This window comes from Stenella coeruleoalba (assembly GCF_951394435.1).
Source record: "Stenella coeruleoalba genome assembly, chromosome: 7".
NCBI classification, from domain to species: domain Eukaryota; kingdom Metazoa; phylum Chordata; class Mammalia; order Artiodactyla; family Delphinidae; genus Stenella; species Stenella coeruleoalba.
The window spans coordinates 67,412,214-67,432,882 of NC_137153.1; the positions used below are offsets into that span (position 1 = coordinate 67,412,214).

The 20,669-nt window shown below is 40.2% G+C and overlaps 1 protein-coding gene and 1 pseudogene across 2 annotated transcripts in view; one reads left to right on the forward strand and one right to left on the reverse strand.

The window, feature by feature from the left end:
• Nucleotides 1–5,796, reverse strand: part of LOC307188629 (programmed cell death 1 ligand 2-like) — a gene marked incomplete at its 3' end in the record, with an annotated part of 91,515 nt that extends 85,719 nt beyond the window's left edge. The window contains exon 1 of the mRNA XM_079926019.1: nt 5,674–5,796. The remainder of the gene's footprint in view (nt 1–5,673) is intronic.
• Nucleotides 5,797–12,822: 7,026 nt separating this feature from the next.
• On the forward strand, nt 12,823–13,951 carry LOC307188896 (thyroid transcription factor 1-associated protein 26-like; annotated as a pseudogene). The gene is made up of 3 exons: nt 12,823–12,894; nt 13,003–13,359; nt 13,748–13,951. The product of its transcript is annotated as a thyroid transcription factor 1-associated protein 26-like (transcript).
• Nucleotides 13,952–20,669: the final 6,718 nt, after the last annotated feature.

Below are 20,669 nucleotides of genomic sequence, written 5' to 3' on the forward strand. Positions count from 1 at the left end.
GATAATTCTGCCTATGAACATGTCGTAGTATTGCAGTTGAGGGCAAGTCATTATCTAAAATGGAACAGAATGGCATAGGATAAGCTTCAAGAACTTTTTCTGGTGGCTCCAGGAGTCAAGAAGGGACCCCTCAGTAAGGAGATAATCAAGCTTGAGAGTGAGAAGAAGCAAAAGCTACTCTTTTTAGATTTGTGCAAAGTCCTGCTCAAATTGCTGCCCCCTTGGCTCTCACCCAGGCCACTAGAAAAGCTGCTTCTCTTGGTGGTGTGGTGGAAGCAGCAGTTCTGAGCTAGGCATCAGGAGACAGGAGTTCCAGTCTTTGCTCTATCCCTGCTGCCTTAGGAACTCACTCTCCACTCTCTACAAAAGAAGGGGTGAACTAGGTGACTTCCAAGGTCCCTTCCATGTACCATCTATGCAACTAACAACCAATCTCTACCATTTTGTTTCGCCATGTTAGGTAATACTCAAGTGTGTAACATATCAAGATTTTTGATGAACCGTGAACATTTTAATATTTTTGATATTAAAGTGTGATTTCATTTCTAACTACCACAAGTATTATTGGCCTATCAGTAACAGTTGATCACTAGTGTTTAAGATAAAGTTAAGATATGTAAGAATGGCCTTATTCCAGCTGAAGTCTTTTACTCCTCCCCTCTAAAAGGCATTTAAGAAAGTGAGTTAAAATGATATCATGGAGATAAGTAAAAAACTTCAACTTATAAATGTGTATATATATGAATGTGTACATAGACATAAAGTTAAACTTTTGATAATTTAGGCACTTTGTTATTAGGAACATAAAGTAATGTGGGGAGTTGCATAACCTTTGTTGCCTAGGTTGTGGCAGAGCTAGTGACCAGTAATGCGAAGTTTGGTTGGTCAGCTATGTCCTCATCTAGGGAGACGTGGACCTGGAGAAATCTTCAAGAGTTTATGGATACCGTCAAGTGGAAGGTTCCTGCTTCAGTGGACATTCTCCTCCCTCCCCCTCCTCTTCTTCTTCCTCCTTCTGCTCCTTCTGCTTCTTCTGCTTCTCCTTTTGCTTCTGCTGCTGCTGCTTCTCTTTTTCCTCTGTTTCTCTATCCTGCTCAAGAAGATTAAGCTCCCCAAGGGCAGAAATTTCTGTCTGTTTTTGTTCCTTACTATATCTCTGGCACCCCAAACAGCTCCTAATACATGGTGGGTCCTCATTAATATTCACTGAATGATTAGATCATGCTCCTGTGGTCCAAGAGCCATAAATGGTCCTTCTAACATGGTGAGATTGCGAGGGGTGGAAATAGGAAATCATCGAGTTCTCTAATATCTGAAGCTCTTGACCACACCACAGTCAATAAACAGAAATGACTGTGGACAAGGTATGTGAAAAATACTTGGCAAATGGCAAAGCGTTCTTTACATTCATTGTCATTATTACTTAGGATGGTGACTGATGATCTTTGGTCTAAAATTCCCATGAATTCCTAATATGGCCACTCCTTTCACTAACCCACGAAGGTTTCGCCTGGTAAAATCTACCTAGTCTTTAAGACTCACTCAGCACCACCTCTTTCACGACTACTCCCCTGTGCCTCCTAAGTAAATGTTCACAGAACTGTTGTACCTTTCAGAGTACTTCTTGTCTATCTTGTATTTAATAGGTTACGTCTAACTTTCTGCTTAGTAGATGTTTAGATCTTATTCTGCTTATTTCTCCATAAAAGATACTAACAGCAATTTATTCAATTGTATTAAGAAGTCGTATCTTTCCAGAAAAATCAAGAAAATTTCTGTAAATTCTGAGGAGAAGGTTGTAAGCAGAAAATGTAAGCAGGAAAACTTTTCCAAGCAAAATTTGCAAGAGAACCAAAAATTACTATAGGTGCTAGAAGGTTCACTTTCTGGTTGCTTCAGGCCCAGTTTCTTGCCATTTCACCTATCTACTGAAAGCTATTTGTGAATTTATAGATGAAATGAAATTTATGGTGCTGAAATTATGTACAGAGGTTTTAATTCTTTCTTTCTTTTATTCAAGACATTTACTCTATATTTTCTGTGTGGCAAGCTCTGGTATGCAGAGGTAAATAAGACAGAAACAAAGCTTTCAGAATTCTCTGGTCTCTAGAACAACCAAGGCACAGGCACTTTATGGAAATATCTCAAGAATCCTAGCAAATAATTTCTTTGTGTAATAATAACCAGCATAAAGGATCATGCTTGTATAACACTTTATTCTCTGCTGAACATTGCCAGTCTCAACTCATTTTGCTTCTCCCTCTTCCCAAGTGTCTAGCACAGCCCTGGATATCTGTGAAGACCTAGATAAACACACAACAAACTGAACTGAAATACCTGACTTAATCACTGTTTTTGAAGCCAAGTGTCTAAAGCAAGAATTGTAAGTAGCAATGTTTTAAAATAATTTGGATCTGAGTGCCTTTGGCAAGTAATGCAGAGTTTGCCCCAGGCCCTGCTACTCCCTATTGTATGATCACACATTTTACTGTCTACCAGTTCCTACAGGCATTTGAGATTTTAGGGAATCTTAACAACAGTGGCTCTGTTTTTAGAGGTGGATCAGAAATCTTTCAGTATTCAATATCTAAACCATCTAGACATAGGTAGACAATCTGTAGCCTTCAATTTAACTTAAATTCAAATTGAATCTCAACTTTTTAGTCAATAAACACTGAGCTGTCATTTTTTGCAAGTCTTTGCATTAGACTGTGGAGAATCAATAGAAGGATTCATCTAAGAAAGGATTCCTGCCCTTAAAGACATTATAACATAGTCAGAAGTTTAAAACTCATACACACGAAAAATACTAAGAAGTGGTGTAAAATATTTTGCATGACGATGCAAAAACTCTGGAAGCTGACTGGAAGAAGGGAGACTTCTCGGATGGGATTTGAAATGAGTCTTTGAAGCACTGGTAGAAATTGGAGAGTTGGAACAACTCTTGAGGCACTGCAGATGAGTCAGGAGCAAAGTTTTAGAGGTGCAAACACACAGGGCATGTTAAGGAAGACAATGAACAGCATAACCTGGCTGGAAATAAGTTTGGGACAAGAATATTGAGAGCTTAGTGCCAGGTAGAGCTGCCAATAAAAAACAGTGACAGTCACTCAAAAACTGAGTGACAATAACAAAGAAGTTTGAAAAGATTAAATCTGAGTTTGTTTTTTTCAGTATGTAATAGAGGGAGAGTGGAATTGGAGGCCAGCTACTTGATTAGGGGGTCACAGTGTTCATCCAGATGTTTGGTAAAGCATCTGATTTAGGATCAGAAGAGGGAAGAAAGGGAGAGGAAGGAGAAACTTCCTGTCAATAAGATAATTGACAGGACAACTGACAAAACAATTGACAAGTGATTAGTCACATGGGAAAGAAACAGAAGCAACAAGTTGACGGTGGTTTTGAGGTCAGACTATCAAAACAATATTGATGTCATTGGGTGGGGGTGGGGGGGAGGAAATATAAGATCAAGAGCTGACTTTTTTTTTTTTGCGGTACGCGGGCCTCTCACTGTTGTGGCCTCTCCTGTTGCGGAGCACAGGCTCCAGGCACGCAGGCTCCAGGCGCGCAGGCTCAGCAGCCATGGCTCATGGGCCAGCTGCTCCACGGCATGTGGGATATTCCCGGACCGGGGCACGAACCCGTGTCCCCTGCATCGGCAGGCGGACTCTCAATCACTGCGCCACCAGGGAAGCCCAAGAGCTGATTTTTAAAGAGAAGATGATGAGCTAGGTTTGAGTCATGAAGTAATGCAAGGCAGTCAAGAAAAATGTAGGTCTGGAATATGGAACACAATTTGGGACTAGAGATAAAGATAAAGAAGTTATTTGTAATAAAATGTTAGTTGACTTTGGGGAATGAATTAACTCTCTGAGGGGGAGAGTATAAAAAGAGAGGTTAGAAAGAAAAGATCTGAACTCTGAGGAATGCCCCAAAATTTGGAGAGCGGGAGTAAGAGACCAGAGACAAAAGCAGAGAAGAAATGATCCTAAGCGTGAAAAGCTTCCCCATCACAATATCTCAGAGCCGAGGGAGGAAATCCCAAGAAGCAAAAGTGGTTGACAATAGAGAGGTCGGGAGACTAAGAACTGGGAATCAGCCCCAGGGTTATTAGAGAGGGCTGGAGGGTATTGAGGTGATTGGGGCTGGATAACCTTTCAGATTCCTTTATCTATCCTGGAATTCTGTTAGTCGATTTGAAGATTAGGGGAACACAACATGAGAGAGCCCCACAGCAGTAGAGCAGTGTGGGACATGAGGAGGTCAGGCTGCAGTTGCCTCATTACAGGGTAACCCAAGTATGCTACAGTTAAGTCATGTGGTATATTTGAACGTTGCCATGTGGAATAAAAATTACACACGACAACCTATGGATCACTGTCCGATGCATCTTAAAGAAAGTCAGCTCTGAAGCATGATCCCTAATACTGTCCCTGAGAAATCTGCATCACCTCCATCAGCCCCAATGTCCGCTGTATATTATGCAAATATCCCACATCTGGTGATTCACCAGCCACTTCATCAAATCAATTAATTCAACAACTCAACAAGCACCCAATGAGCACCCATGCATATTGTGAGGCACTGTGAGGGGTACTTGGGATTCAGAGAACCTAAAAGGTGTGGTCTTTGCCTATGAGGAGCTACAGTTTAATGGAAAGGCTCACAGAAGAAATCTGAGAAGACACGTTGAAGAGTGGGAAAGGAACATCCTGCTGATGGTGAGAGTTCAGGTAATAAAGGCAAATAGACCAGTTCCAAGTGGCAAGAGATAAGATTTCATCTATTCATAGAATCTTAGGCTTCAAAGGGAGCTTAAAAAACATCCAGATCAATTGGCATTTGACTCCTGCTACAACTGTCTGATTACTGCTCACACTGAATATTCTTACTGTACATTTTTGTCAATGTATGTTAATCACTCCCTTCCACAGAACCACAGAATTTCAGGGTCACAAGACCTTATTTGTAGGTAATTTCATTCAAGTTTCACCTCCTCACTTCAACCCTTTCTCACATAAATCCATCGTCATCACTTTTCTACTATGTGCACCTGGATAGTGACCAATAAATAGCAATAGTTGCAGTTTTCCTTCATTTTGCTAAACACTCTTTCATCATTTTATGTAGAATATTAAGCATTTTAGTAGGCCCAAATCACGCTTTTGTTAAATAATGGTTGCCTATATTATAAGTTAATGTAATTATAGTTTTTTTTTTTTTTTAACAGCTTACACTTGAATATAGCTTGTAAACACAGGCTAGACTGGAATGTTGACTGCCTGCCAAAGGGATAATCACAAACAGGTGTTAGATGTAAAAATCCAAATTTTTAAGTTCCATTAACCCTTCAAAATTCTAAGCAGAGAGACAATTTTAGGAGTAAGTTTTTTTTGGTGCAGATTTATTTTGTGCAGAAAAAAAAATAACCCACCTCATAAAACTGCTCAAGAAGAATAATAAGCATAGGACCAGCAAGAGAAATCCTACTATTTTGAGGACAGGAGGAAATTAGCTTGTTTGTGTACCTGAGCACAATTTCTGAGGCAGTTTCCCCTGCCTCCAATGGTGTGGAGAGAAAATGTGCCCATGCTTACCCAACTATGGCACGCTCATCATGGTCTACAACACCAACTCAAAGTATGAGAAAATCTCAACCCACTCGATACTCACATCAGGCCTTGGCACGGCTCCTCAGGCAAAGACGCAAAAGAAAATAAAACAACAAACAGTTGCTCTTTGTCAGATTCCCTCATAGAAGCCAACAAAACAAACAGCCAAAACAAAAACAAAACCTAGGTTGCTGCTGAGACCAATGCAACAAGTAGTAGCTCCAACCCAGGGTTCTTTTTAGCTGGCAGAGGGACGCACGAGGATGGATAACAGAAAACTGTGGGGATAAGGTACACTGAGCAAGACAAGAAAAGATATCATCCCCATCCAACTCAGGCTTTCTCTTAATATGAGTACAATTCAAACCAAAACTGATGCTAAGGAACTGACTGAAGCCCAACCTACTGGCAAGTTTTGGTTTTACTTTCAGTGGCACGTCTCTGCATGCAAGTACCCATTGACCTGTGTGTGCATATTTATTTATTTATGTATTTATTTATGTATTTACTTGTTTTAGGTTGTTTCCATGTCTGGCTATAGTAAATAGTGCTGCAATGAACACTGGGGTGAATGTGTCTTTTTTTTTCTTTTATTATTGGTTAAAAAAAATTTTTTTAACATCTTTGTTGGAGTATAATTGCTTCACAAAGGTGTGTTAGTTTTTGCTTTATAACAAACTGAATCAGCTGTACATATACATATAGCCTCATATCCCCTCCCTCTTGCGGCTCCCTCCCACCCTCCCTATCCCACCCCTCTAGGTGGTCACAAAGCACTGAGCTGATCTCCCTGTGCTATGTGGCTGCTTCCCACTAGCTATCTATTTTACATTTGGTAGTGTATATATGTCCCTGTCTCTCTCTAGCTTTGTCACAGCTTACCCTTCCCCCTCCCCATATCCTCAAGTCCATTCTCTAGTAGGTCTGTGTCTTTATTCCTGTCTTACCCTTAGGTTCTTCATGACTTTTTTTTTTTCTTAGATTCCATATATACATGTTAGCATACGGTATTTGTTTTTCTCTTTGTGACTTACTTCACTCTGTATGACAGACTCTAGGTCCATCCACCTCACTACAAATAACTCAATTTCATTTCTTTTTATGGCTGAGTAATATTCCATTGTATATATGTGCCACGTCTTCTTTATCCATTCATCAGTCGATGGACACTTAGGTTGCTTCCATATCCTGGCTATTGTAAATAGAGCTGCAGTGAACATTGTAGTACATGACTCTCATTGAATTATGGTTTTCTCAGGGTGTATACCCAGCAGTGGGGTTGCCGGGTCATATGGTAGTTCTATTTTTAGTTTTTTAGGGAACCTCCATACTGTTCTCCATAGTGGCTATATCAATTTACATTCCCACCAACAGTGCAAGACGGTTCCCTTTTCTCCACACCCTCTCCAGCATTTATTGTTTGTAGATTTTTTGATGATGGCCATTCTGACTAACGTGAGGTGATACCTCATTGTAATTTTGATTTGCATTTCTCTAATGATTAGTGATGTTGAGCATCCTTTCATGTGTTTGTTGGCAATCTGTATATCTTCTTTGGAGAAATGTCTATTTAGGTCTTCTGCCCATTTTTGGATTGGGTTGTTTGTTTTTTGAGATTGAGCTGCATGAGCTGCTTGTAAATTTTGGAGATCAATCTTTTTCAGTTGCTTCATTGGCAAATATTTTCTCCAATTTGTTTTGTTTATGGTTTCCTTTGCCGTGCAAAAGCTTTTAAGTTTCATTAGGTCCCATTTGTTTATTTTTATTTTTATTTCTATTCCTCTAGGAGGTGGGTCAAAAAGGATTTTGCTGTGATTTATGTCACAGAGTGTTCTGCCTATGTTCTCCACTAAGAGTTTGATAGTTTCTGGCCTTACATGTGGGTCTTCAATCCATTTTGAGTTTATCTTTGTGTATGGTGTTAGGGAGTGTTCTAATTTCATTAGTTTACATGTAGCTGTCCAGTGTTCCCAGAACCACTTATTAAAGAGTCTGTCTTTTCTCCATTGTATATTCTTGCCTCCTTTATCAAAAATAAGGTGACCATATGTGAGTGGATTTATCTCTGGGCTTCTATCCTGTTCCACTGATCTATATTTATGTTTTTGTGCCAGTACCATACTGTCTTGATTACTGTACCTTCTTTGTAGTATAGTCTGAAGTCAGGGAGCATGATTCCTCCAGCTCCATTTCTCTTTCTCAAGATTGCTTTGGCTATTCGGGGTCTTTTGTGTTTCCATACAAATTGTGAAATTTTTTGTTCTAGTTCTGTGAAAAATGCCATTGGTAGTCTGATAGGGATTGCACTGAATCTGTAGATTGCTTTGGGTAGTATAGTCATTTTCACAATGTTGATTCTTCCAATCCAAGAACATGGTATATCTTTCCATCTGTTTGTATCACCTTTAATTTCTTTCATCAGTGTCTTATAGGTTTCTGCATACAGGTCTTTTATCTCCTTGGGTAAGTTTATTCCTAGGTATTTTATTCTTTATGTGGCAATGGTAAATGGGAGTGTTTCCTTAATTTCTCTTTCAGATTTTTCATCATTAGTGTATAGGAATGCAAGAGATTTCTGTGCATTAATTCTGTATCCTGCTACTTTACCAAATTCATTGATTAGTTCTAGTAGTTTTCTGGCAACATTCTTGGGATTCTCTTTGTATAGTATCATGTCATCTGCAAAGAGTGAAAGCTTTACTTCTTCTTTACCGATTTGGATTCCATTTATTTTTTTTCTTCTCTGATTGATGTGGCTAAAACTTCCACAACTATGTTGAATAATAGTGGTGAGAGTGGAGAACCTTGTCTTGTTCCTGATCTCAGAAGAAATGGTTTCAGTTTTTCACCATTGAGAAGGATGTTGGCTGTGGGTATGTCATATATGGCCTTTATTATGTTGAGGAAAGTTCCCTCTATGCCTACTTTCTGCAGGGTTTTTATCATAAAAGGGTGTTGAATTTTGTCAAAAGCTTTCTCTGCATCTATTGAGATGATCATATGGTTTTTCTCCTTCAATTTGTTATATGGTTTATCACATTGATTGATTTGCGTATATTGAAGAATCCTTGCATTCTTGGAATAAACCCCACTTGATCATGGTGTATGATCCTTTTAATGTGCTGTTGGATTCTGCTTGCTAGTATTTTGTTGAGAATTTTTGCATCTATGTTCATCAGTGATATTGGCCTGTAGTTTTCTTTCTTTGTGACATCCTTGTCTGGTTTTGGTATCAAGGTGATGGTGGCCTTGTAGAATGAATTTGGGAGTGTTCCTCTCTCTGCTATATTTTGGAAGAGTTTGAGAAGGATAGGTGTTAGTTCGTCTCTAAATGTTTGATAGAATTCACCTGTGAAGCCATCTGGTCCTGGGCTTTTGTTTGTTGGAAGATTTTTAATCACAGTCTCAATTTCAATGCTTTGATTGGTCTGTTTATATTTTCTATTTCTTCCTGATTCAGTCTCAGAAGGTTGTGCATTTCTAAGAATTTGTTCATTTCTTCCATGTTGTCCATTTTATTGGCATAGAGTTGCTTGTAGTAATCTCTCATGATCCTTTGTATTTCTGCAGTGTCAGTTGTTACTTCTCCTTTTTCATTTCTAATTCTTTTGATTTGAGTCTTCTCCCTTTTTTTCTTGATGAGTCTGGCTAATGGTTTATCAATTTTGTTTATCTTCTCAAAGAACCAGCTTTTAGTTTTATTGATCTTTGCTATTGTTTCCTTCATTGCTTTTTCATTTATTTCTGATCTGAAATTTATGATTTCTTTCCTTCTGCCAACTTCAGGGTTTTCTTGTTCTTCTTTCTCTAATTGCTTTAGGTATAAGGTTAGGTTGTTTATTTGAGATGTTTCTTGTTTCTTGAGGTAGGATTGTATTGCTCTAAACTTCCCTCTTAGAACTGCTTTTGCTGCATCCCATAGGTTTTGGGTCATCGTGTTTTCATTGTCATTTGTTTCTAGGTATTTTTTGATTTCCTCTTTGATTTCTTCAGTGATCTCTTGGTTATTTAGTAGTGTATTGTTTAGCCTCCATGTGGTTGTAGTTTTTACAGATTTTTTCCTGTAATTGATATCTAGTCTCATACCGTTGTGGTCAGAAAAGATACTTGATATGATTTCAATTTTCTTAAATTTACCAAGGCTTGATTTGTGACTCAAGATATGATCTATCCTGGAGAGCACTTGAGAAGAAAGTGTACTCTGTTGTTTTTGGATGGAATGTCCTATAAGTATCTTAAGTCCATGTTGTTTATTGTATCATGTAAAGCTTATGTTTCATTATTTATTTTCATTTTGGTTGATCTGTCTGTTGGCGAAAGTGGGGTGTTAAAGTCCCTTACTATGATTGTGGTACTGTCAATTTCCCTTTTTATGGCTGTTAGCATTTGCCTTATATATTGAGGTGCTCCTATGTTGGGTCCATAAATATTTCCAATTGTTATATCTTCTTCTTGGACTGATCCCTTGATCATTGTGTAGTGTTCTTCTTTGTCTCTTGTAATAGTCTTTATTTTAAAGTCTATTTTGTCTGATATGAGAATTGCTACTCCATCTTTCTTTTGATTTCCATTTGTATGGAATATCTTTTTCCATCCCCTCACTTTCAGGCTGCATGTGTACCTAGGTCTGAAGTGGGTCTCTTGTAGACAGCATATATATGGGTCTTGTTTTTGTATCCATTCAGGCAGTCTATGTCTTTTGGTGGAAGCATTTAATCCATTTACATTTAAGGTAGTTATCAATATGTATGTTCCTATCACCATTTTCTTAATTGTTTTGGGTTTGTAATTGTACGTCTTTTCCTTCTCTTTTTCTTTGTATTTAATTTTTGATAGCTTGATTTATACGTGTTTTGGCATGTTTCTCCTTATATTTATCCTGTATGGGACTCTGCATTTCCTGGACTTGATTGAAAAAATATGGAACGCTTCACAAATTTGCATGTCATCCTTGTGCAGGGGCCAGGCTGATCTTCTCTGTATCGTTCCAATTTTAGTATACGTGCTGCCAAAGTGAGCACACATGTGCACATTTAGGAGTAGGAGAACGGAAGGGAAAGAAGAATACCAGCATGTTCTAGCTACGTACCAAGAACTTTACACAGGTATCATTATTTGTTTTGTGGGGCTGCCATAACAATTCAGCACAAACTGGGTGGCTTAAAACAGTAGACACTGTACTTATAGTTCTCTCCCAATTCTGGAGACGAGAAGTCTGAGATCAAGGTGTCACATGGCCATACTCCTGCTGAAGGCTCCAGGAAAGAATGCTTCCTTGTCTATTCCTAGCTTCCGGGGGCTCCTGTCAATCCTTGGCATATCTTGGCTGCAGCAGGTCATTCCAATCTCTGCCTTCATCTTTTCATGATCTTATTCGTTGTGCATATCATTGCATGTCTTTCCTCTTCTTATTAGGACACCAGCCATTGGGTTAGTGCCCACCCTATTCCAGTATGACCTCATCTTAACTAATTACATCTGCAAACACAATACTTCCTAATAAGGTCACATTTGGAGGCTCCAGGTGGACATGGAATTTGGAGGAAACATTATGCAAGCTGCTACAGTACTTCATTTCATTCTTGGAGCAACTTGTGGTCTAGATACTGTTAGACCCATTTTACATACGAGGAAACAGTTGACATCGAGAAGCCTTTCTTCATTTGCATGGTTGTACTTGAACTAAGCCCTCTGCAGCCCCATTACACCATGAGGCTTTTCAATATTTTCAATAGTGAGACTCAAACCTGATGGCAAGAAAAGGCCAACTTGCATGCAGTCCTGATTATCAATCCAATTCCAACCTCCTCGTTTCTCTTGGGCTCATAAGAGTGGGGTCAGAAGAGACAGGGTAGGTTTTCTAAGCCATATTTCTCTAATGTGTTCTAGTCCTCTTAACATGCCTTGCCTCTAAGTCCTCCCCCAACCTAATTGTTTTTATTCTGAAAAAGCAGCATTCTCGTTTCCTCCTTCTCATTCTTTTTACTTTATACCTTAAAGAAGAAGGGATGAAATTTGTAGTAGCTACAAATGGGAGTGGCTGCCTAGGCCCCAAGAATGGGGCTGTGTGGGGAACTGCTTCTCCACCCATAACTTCAGGCATGTGGTTTCAATAAGCGTTGCCTGCTCTTACTTGACCTCCCTTCCTCAGCTACCGTGATTGGCTGAGGAATGGGCATATGTCCTCTGCAAGACTCTAAGAGCTTAGTGTCTACAGGGTCCATACACCACCGACCAGAGCTCCTGCTCCTCTTTAGAAGGGAGATACACTCCCCCATTGTTTCCCTTCCTCCACCTCATCTGGGCTTCCTCCTGTCTCAGTCTACGTCTCTCCACCCTTCCCTCTGGGCAGCTCAGTTTTTCCTCCACACCTAGGCTTGGGAAAACAGACTCATCTCAGCACAAAGGAAAGCCCTGGGGTTTTCACAACAGGGCCCAAATAAAACTCAAACTAATATCTCAGTACATTTTCCTGCCTCATAAATCTATATGCCTCAAAAAAATACTGGAGCAGTAGATACCAAGGTGTTAACAGGGGCGTTTCTGGGTGGAGGACTTGCACAGGCTTTTTTAATTTCTCCTTTTCCCCTTCTATTTTATTTTCTAAATAACTTGCCATGGACACACATTGCTTTTTAAACAGAAATAATTTTTTAAAAATCAGTAATGGAGAGTATAGTTAAATTGCTAAACAACAGCAACAAGAAAACATTTTTAGAACTTGGCATAGTTGCACTGATACTTAGTAATGGGAAATTGGAATTTAGGTCATAAATATTGCATAATAATGATCTCACTAGTGTGCACAATGAGTCTACAAAGCTCTTTTCATTTTCTAGAAGGGAAGGTTGAGGTGAAGAGAGATTACGTGGCTTAACCAAGGACTGATCACCTTGTGAGTGCAGGGCAGGGTTCATTTCTGGTTTTTCCTCCCAAATATTTTCCTCCAAAAGTAATGCGATACAATGCAATGTGATATGATGCGATGCATTATAAATATGTGAGGGAGATTAAGAGGTACAAACTTCCAGTTGCAAAATAAATGAGTCCCAGACATAAAATGTACAGTATGGGGAATATAGTCAATAATTATGAAATATCTTTGTGCAGCGACAGATAGTAACTAGACCTTATCATGGTGATTATTTTGAAATGTATAGAACTATTGAGTGGGTCCTTCGTGGTTTTCTGGTGACATGGTTGGTGTGCCATGGCACTGGTGAGGCTGGCAGCAAGGTGGCAGACAGGGAATTTTGGGACACGTGGTGAAGGAGCTTCACAGGTAGGATTCAAGAATAAGAATGTGAAACAGATGATATTGCAATCTAACCATCTGCAAGCCTTCATGGGGAGTGTTCTTGAGGGACGAGTCTGCATTTTGAAATGAAAGATTCAGCAAAATTACAAGAAATTACTATGGAGGGTAAAAAAGGCTCAAACCACACAGGAGTCCCAATTCACAGATTGGTACCCTGATCATCTGAAACATCTCTATTTAGATGAAGAGGAAAGACTCAAGAATCAACTTAGAAAAGTTGACCAGTCTTTGTTAGAACAAGTTGACTGGCCTTTGTCAGAAGAACAAGTTAATCAGCCTTTGTCAGAAGAGCAATGTAACATTGACCAGGCATTGTCTGAAGAACACTGTAGCAATGAACAACCTCAGACAGAAATAATGTAGCATAAGAGTAAACTTCATTACTATGCCAAAGAAAAATAAAAGAAAACATCAAATCAAAAAGCACAGGAAGGGGACTTCCCTGGTGGCACGGTGGTTAGGAAACTGCCTGCCAATGCAGGGGACACGGGTTTGATCCCTGGTCAGGGAACTAAGATCCCACATGCTGCAGAGTGGCTAAGCCCATGCACCACAACTACCGAGCCTGCACTCTGGAGCCCGTGAGCCACAGATGCTGAGCCCGCATGTCACAACTACTGAAGCCTGCATGCCTAGAGCCCGTGCTCCACAACGAGAGGGGCCACTGCAATGAGAAGCCCGCACACCACAACGAAGAGTGGCCCTCGCTTGCCGCAACTGGGGAAAGCCCGCATGCTGCAATGAAGACCCAATGCAGCCAAAAATAAATAAATAAAATAAATAAATTTATTTTAAAAATATTTTTAAAAAAGCACAGGAAGAATATGAACAGGTACAAGCTAAGTGTGTTGCTAAGAAGCAAGAATTTGAGAGTAGAAAACAAGAGAGAGAAGAAGCTCTAAGTCTCTACAATAAGAAGAAAAAGTGTTCAAAATATTGAGCAAAAAGACTATAAAAGGCCAACCAAACTTGAATTTACAAATGGAGTAGCTTCTTAAAAAAAATACAAGAACAAAATTAAGTCAGACATGTTATCCTTAATCAAGGGTTAAAATATCTGCTGTTTACTGAGTTCTCCGTATACGTACTAAACCTCCTAACAATTAACTAAATTTATTGGCAGAAACTGGGCTGCTAAGCTATACTAAATTTAAAATGTCCAAATATTTTTGTTTTTGTAAGATAAAATTTTCTATGTATGTTCTACATAATATTCTTGTTTTAAAAATTTATTTGCGGGGCTTCCCTGGTGGCGCAGTGGTTGAGAGTCCGCCTGCCGATGCAGGGGACATGGGTTCGTGCCCCGGTCTGGGAAGATCCCACATGCCGCGGAGCAGCTGGCCCCTGAGCCATGGCCACTGAGCCTGCGTGTCCGGAGCCTGTGCTCCGCAAAGGGAGAGGCCACAACAGTGAGAGGCCCGTGTACCGCAAAAAAAAAAAAAAAAAAAAAAATTTATTGGCATCTGAAGGAAGGTTGGCCTGGAGAACTGAAAGAACCTCCTATTTGAGTGACAGGTTCAAGCATATAATACTTTTGCACCATATGAAATTCAGATGAAATAAAATGTTAAAAAAAATGGAGTTACTATGTTGTATACGAGGAACTAACATAGTGTTGTAGATCAATTAACCTTCAAAAGCAAACAAACTCATAGAAAAAAAAGATCAGCTTTATGGTTACCAGAGTTAGGGGTGGGTGGAGGGGGAATTGGATGAAGGCAGTCAAAATGTACAAGCTTTCAGTTATAAGGTAAATAAGTACCAGGGATGTAACGTACAACATGATAAACATAATGAGCAGTGCTGTATGTTACATATGAAAGTTGTTAACAGGGTAAATCCTAAGAAAGGGAAAATTTTTTTTTATTTCTTTAATTTTGTATTTATATGAGAGATAAATAATCACTAACTTACTGTGGTCATCATTTCATGATGTATGTAAGTCAAATCATGATGCTGTACACCTTAAACTTATCCAGTGTGGTATGTTAATTATGTCTCAATAAAACTGGAAGTAAAAAAAAATGCTCACATAAAGTACCTAGAACAGTGTTTGCCACATAGCAGGTGCTAAATCAGTGTTAGCTATTTCAGGTCCAAAAAAAAAGTCCAGTGTTTCCCACTCTGCTAGGCCTTACAGGGAAGAAAAAAAAGAACACAGCCTAAGTGTGAGAAAGAAATGAACCCAGGGTTTTTGGGACATGGGCAAAGAGGAAGAGCTCAGGAAGGGGTGAGAACTACAAGAAGCCAGCAATTTACCTAGAACCAGCCTTAGCAACCCTCCTAAAGTCAGGAACAAACTCTTGATACGAGTTTACCTGGAATGTGACAAAAAGGAATGATGGCTAGCCCCCTCTCTTGAAAATGGGGATAGGGGATTCAGAGGTGGGGAGAAAGTCAGGGCAGAGGGGATCAGATAGAGGAGGGAGGAGTCCACATGTGGGCCACCCTGAACACTGGCTTTCCTTGAGTTGTGGTCAACCCAGGGGCTGGAGGTTGGTCTCTTGCCATCATACCAGAAGTCACATACTTGGCTTGGAATCCCACGTGGTCTCCACCTGCCAAAGAAGGCCTTTGCTCAAAGTGAGGGAAGGGAAAGTGTGGATGGATATTCTGGCCAGAGCAACTGAGGTGGCTGTTTTTAGAAGGAAGGAGGTCCAGGTTTGGCTCACTTTCTGAAAGGCACTCATATAAAAGAGAGTTTTATGGTTTGATGTAAACTGATGATTAAGTACTTTTCCTGCCCTAGCAACCCCCATGTTACTGAATGGAGAAGAAATAACTGGGGAGATGGCTCCTTGTTGAGAAAAAAGTTACTAAAGTCACAAAGGTCAAGTTTCATTAAGGTCAAATTCCTCAGGTAAATCTCCCAAGTGCAGGGGTGGGGGCAGGAAATGAGGGTGGAGAAGAGAGGGGTATGGGAGAAGTTGAACTACTCCACTGGCCTTTAACAATGAAAAATAAAAGAGAGGGATTCAAGACAAGGAGGAGGTTCTGGAAGGCCTGGAAGGAATGTGTCCTGTCCTCTTCTTCTCTCATTCTTGGGGAGAAGAAGGAGATGCGGGACACACATCCTTGACATTTGAGAGTGCCCTTATGTAGAGATTAATACCTGCTTCTTGCCTGAAATTTCTGAAGGGGGAGGTTCACTGGAGTTTAGGGGGGTGAGGGTGTGAAGGGCTGTAGGGCTGTTTTCAGGGATGAAGAAAATTCAGGCACCCCTCATTCCAGGACCCTGAGCCTTTAGTGACCTCTGAACACCCCAAAAGTTATTGTGGTTTCAGGCGACACAGAGGGAGGGAAATCAGGGGCACAGGAGTCCTGGGCCCTTATCAGGACCACTGACATTAGACTGACCAGGGTGAGCCTGGGAATATTTCCCTCCCCCACTCCAAGATAACAGAGCCACAGTTTAGCCTGTTCTGGGAGAAGGGGGGGATATTTGAAAAGCACATATGATTGGAATTTCAAGTGGGACTGGATTCTAGCAGTTCCCCAAAAAATTAAACATAGATTTACTGTATGACCCAGCATTTTACTCCTAGGTATATACCCAAGAGGATGAAAATATATGTCTACACAAGATGTATACATGACGTGTGGACACCAAGGGGTGAAAGTGGCGGGGGGCAGGTGGTGGTGGGATGAATTGGGAGATTGATATATATATACTAATATGTATAAAACATAACTAATAAGAACATGTTATATAAAAAAATAAATAAAACAAAATCCAAAAAAAAAAGATGTATACATGAATGTTCAAAGCAGCATTATTCATAATAGCCAAAAAGTGGAAAGAACTCAACTGTCCAGCAACTGGTATATGTACAAATAAACTGTGTTATATCCATACAATGCAGTATAATTCAGCTTAAAAAAGGAATGAAGTACTGATACATGCCACAATATGGATGGACCTGGGAAACATCATGCTAAATAGAAGAAGCACATATTGTAAAATTCCATTAAATGAAATGTCCATAATAGACAAAGCCATAGGAACAGAAAATAATGAGTGGTTGCCTAGAACTAGGGGTATGGTGGGGAGGTAGATGGATGGCTGATAAAGGGTGTGGGGTTTCATTTCCAGATGATGAAAATGTTTTTAAGTTGGTTGTAGTGATTGTTGCACAACTCCGTACATATACCAAAAAAAACACTGAATGGTACACTTTAAATAGGTGAATTGTATGGTATGTAAATTATATTTTAAAAAGCTGTTAGAAAACGTGGGGCTGGATTGAGTCGTAATAAATGATCTGCAAATTATGAAACTGGACTGAGATGTGATGGAGGTCACTCTGCCCAATGGGCTAGGAGGTTTGACAGGATACTGTTGGCAATAGTTACTAGAAAACAGTTGCTAGCATCTTCAACCATGTAGCCCAGATAAGCTGTTCAGAGAGAACCTACGAAAGAAGCAGATGAGAAAGAGGGACAGCCCTAACTAGAATCTTGGTCCTTGTTTCAGGCCCTTTCACAGTCTGGGTTGTGGTCCCAGCGTCAGGTTTGGCCAGATACCTGTGTGGAATTATGATTTTTGCTCAAGTGGGTCTCTGCTACATCAGACAGTTCTAATAACACAAAGGATCAAAAATGCCTGAGATTTACCTACTGCTGCATGCCGACTAGGCCTGACCTCGTTTTTAGGGTGGTTGGGAGGAGAAGGACGAGGTAGACCTACAGAACCAAATAATCTACATGTGTTCTAAATTTTCTCCTTTTTCCTCATCCTGACTCATCTCTGGGAGGAGAGAGGGAGGCAAAACTGTTGAACCCAGATCTAGGATTGCTGTAAGATGAACCTGGTGTGATCCCTGCAACTCAGGCTGAAGGGTCCCCAGAGTCCCAAAATTTTAGGAACTCTGCGCCAGAAATGGAGACAAAAGACCAAATATATATTTCTCATTATATATCACAATATCACACAGCCATTTCACCCAGGGACTTCCTAACCAGGGCTGATCAAGACTACAATATGTTCCCAGGACTAAATGGAGGAGGGAATCTATCACCTGAAGCCTGAACCTGGGGAAGCAGATGCAGTGCTTGGACCAAGTGGAGGGGACACCTGAATTCATTGTCACGTAAAGGAAGTCTGAGGTTCACACACTGGTCTTTGGTTTCAATTCTGTTCGGGAAAAAAAAAAAGTGAAATGATGATTCATCTCTTCAAATTCAGTCAGGGGCAGGAGGAGACTGCTGACTCATGTTTTGGGGTCAGATCAGTGATTCCCAAACCTGGCTGCACAGCAGAATCCCCTGGGGAACTTCAAAAGAATACAGATGCCTGGGCACTACTCCAGACCTCCTGATTCAAAATCTCCAGGGCTGGGGTCCAAAAATCTGTATTTTATGAAATTTTGATCAGGTGGTTCTGAATTAACCAGCCTGTCCTAATTGGTTACTCAGCATTAGGGAAGCCCTAGGTTTGATGACGTTGGTCACAACAATATTTGTGAAGAAAAGTAAGTAAAAGGGAGAAAAAGAAGGTGAGAACCCAGAGACAAACAGGGGCTATTTAAATATCTGGCTTACATAAAAAGAAATGAAATTGAGTTATTTGTAGTGAGGTGGATGGATCTAGATACTGTCATACAGAGTGAAGTAAGTCAGAAAGAGAAAAACAAATACCGTATGCTAACACATATATATGGAATCTAAAAAAAAATGGTTCTGATGAACCTAGGGGCAGGACAGGAATAAAGACACAGATGTAGAGAATGGACTTGAGGACACGGGGAGGGGGAAGGGTAAGCTGGGACGAAGTGAGAGAGTGGCATGGACATATATACACTACCAAACGTAAAACAGATAGCTAGTGGGAAGCAGCCACATAGCACAGGGAGATCAGCTCGGTGCTTTGTGTCCACATAGAGGGGTGGGATAGGGAGGGTGGGAGGGAGGGAGATGCAAGAGGGAGGAGATATGGGAATATATGTTTATTCATAACTGAGCAATTATACTCCAATAAATATGTTAAATAAATAAATAATAAATAAATAAATAAATAAATAAATTTGGCTTGTCTGTCTGTGCCTCTGATTTTCTTTTGCTAAGAAGAGCTGATATTGTGAGCCTCAGGTTACCAGTGGGGAGAAAAGTGGAAGCATTCAGACATGAGTTTCTCTCTCCTAAGGGGCCAGAATTAGTGGCAGGTTGGCTTTTAGAAACCATGGTAACTGGTTAGAGGGGTGGCACTGTGTGGAAAGTGGAGAGCAGTTGACACAGGGGGCTGAAAAGTTGGATCAGGATCCACTCCTCACCAGCTGTGTGAGTTGACTGCTCTGAGCATTGGTGGTAAAATGCCTGAACCAAGAGAAGGAGTTCTGTTAATGATATTTTGTAATTTACATAGAATACCCAGAATTTCTTGCATTAGGTGATTAAAGTGAAATAGGGCCTGCTGGTCCCTTTTGCTTAAGTGGCATGTTAAAAATTAGTGACTTCTTTATTTAATGACCATTCTTACTCTGAACTTGGTGTCAGATGAGGTGGAAAGCAGAAAACAAAAAATAAAGAAATTAATATGCAAGCACTTCTTTCCCTATTACTCTGGAATCTTAAGACCACATGGCTGTAATTTTCACATATTCAGTCCACAAAGAATGCTTATTAATTGAACAATGTTATGTTCCAGGCACCAGGGATGCAGAGGTACCCAAGACATTGTTTCTGCCTCAAGGGGTTCATGTCCAGTGGGGAAGAAGACAAATGAGCAGAATTCTCGTAGAGGGTGATAAATGCAGGCACAGAGAGTGTGCAGCTGTCTTCCAGCCTCTCTGACAACTTGTCCACCGGGGGAAACCCTCTCAGCCTGAGATGGGATGTTGGTGGTGACAGTGGGGGGGGCAGTATAAGTGCCACAACAGAAGTAGCTCCTAGGTTGGTACACAGTATAGAGGGGAGACTAATTAATTCTAGGCTGGATGGCTTAAGAAGGCTTCCTTGTTTTACAAAAGAGAAAGATGAAGCTTAGAGGGTTTCAGTAAACAAATAGACAGTGGGAGGCTGAAGAGCCTTCAGAAACAGCAGGGGAAAGAGGACAGAGTCCTGCTCCCATCACCTTCCCACTCCTTCTCAGACCTCAGCACCCTCACTCTTTCCTGCAGAGAAGGAGCGGGTGAGCCATACTCAGAGTAGCACAGGGGTCATGACCAGAGACCTCTGCCCAAATCTCTGTTACATCGTGTACTAGCGTGAGACCTTGAACAAATGACTTTCTCTCTTGGATTCTGTTTCATCTTTTAAGAAATAAGGATAATAAAAGACCTGCCTCATAGGATTGTTATATAGATTAAATGATCTGAGACAGGGAAAGTGCTTAGAACGGGGCCTGCTGGCACGTAGTAAGTGCTCAGTAAACGTTAATTATATTATTCTTATGCTGTTACCTGGTTGGTGTGGCCAATCCAAGCTCAACCTAAAACCTAGCTCATTTTTCCCCCTCACAAAATGTAAAAAGCTTAGTTTTTATATTGCAAAATGATACATTGTATCATTGTAAAGTATTTTTTAATGAAAAAAAAAAAGTAAAGATACCTACCTACCTAACCCCAGAAATAACTGCTTTTATATTTTGGTAAACATAATTCTCTATAGCTCTCTGGACACGTCTATATGAATGCAACTTTAGTAAGTGGCATTGTGTCAGGATGCTATTCAGTGAATGGCTATTATTACTCATCAAAGATATTGTACCTTTCCATGTCAATAATTATAGATCCCATAATTAT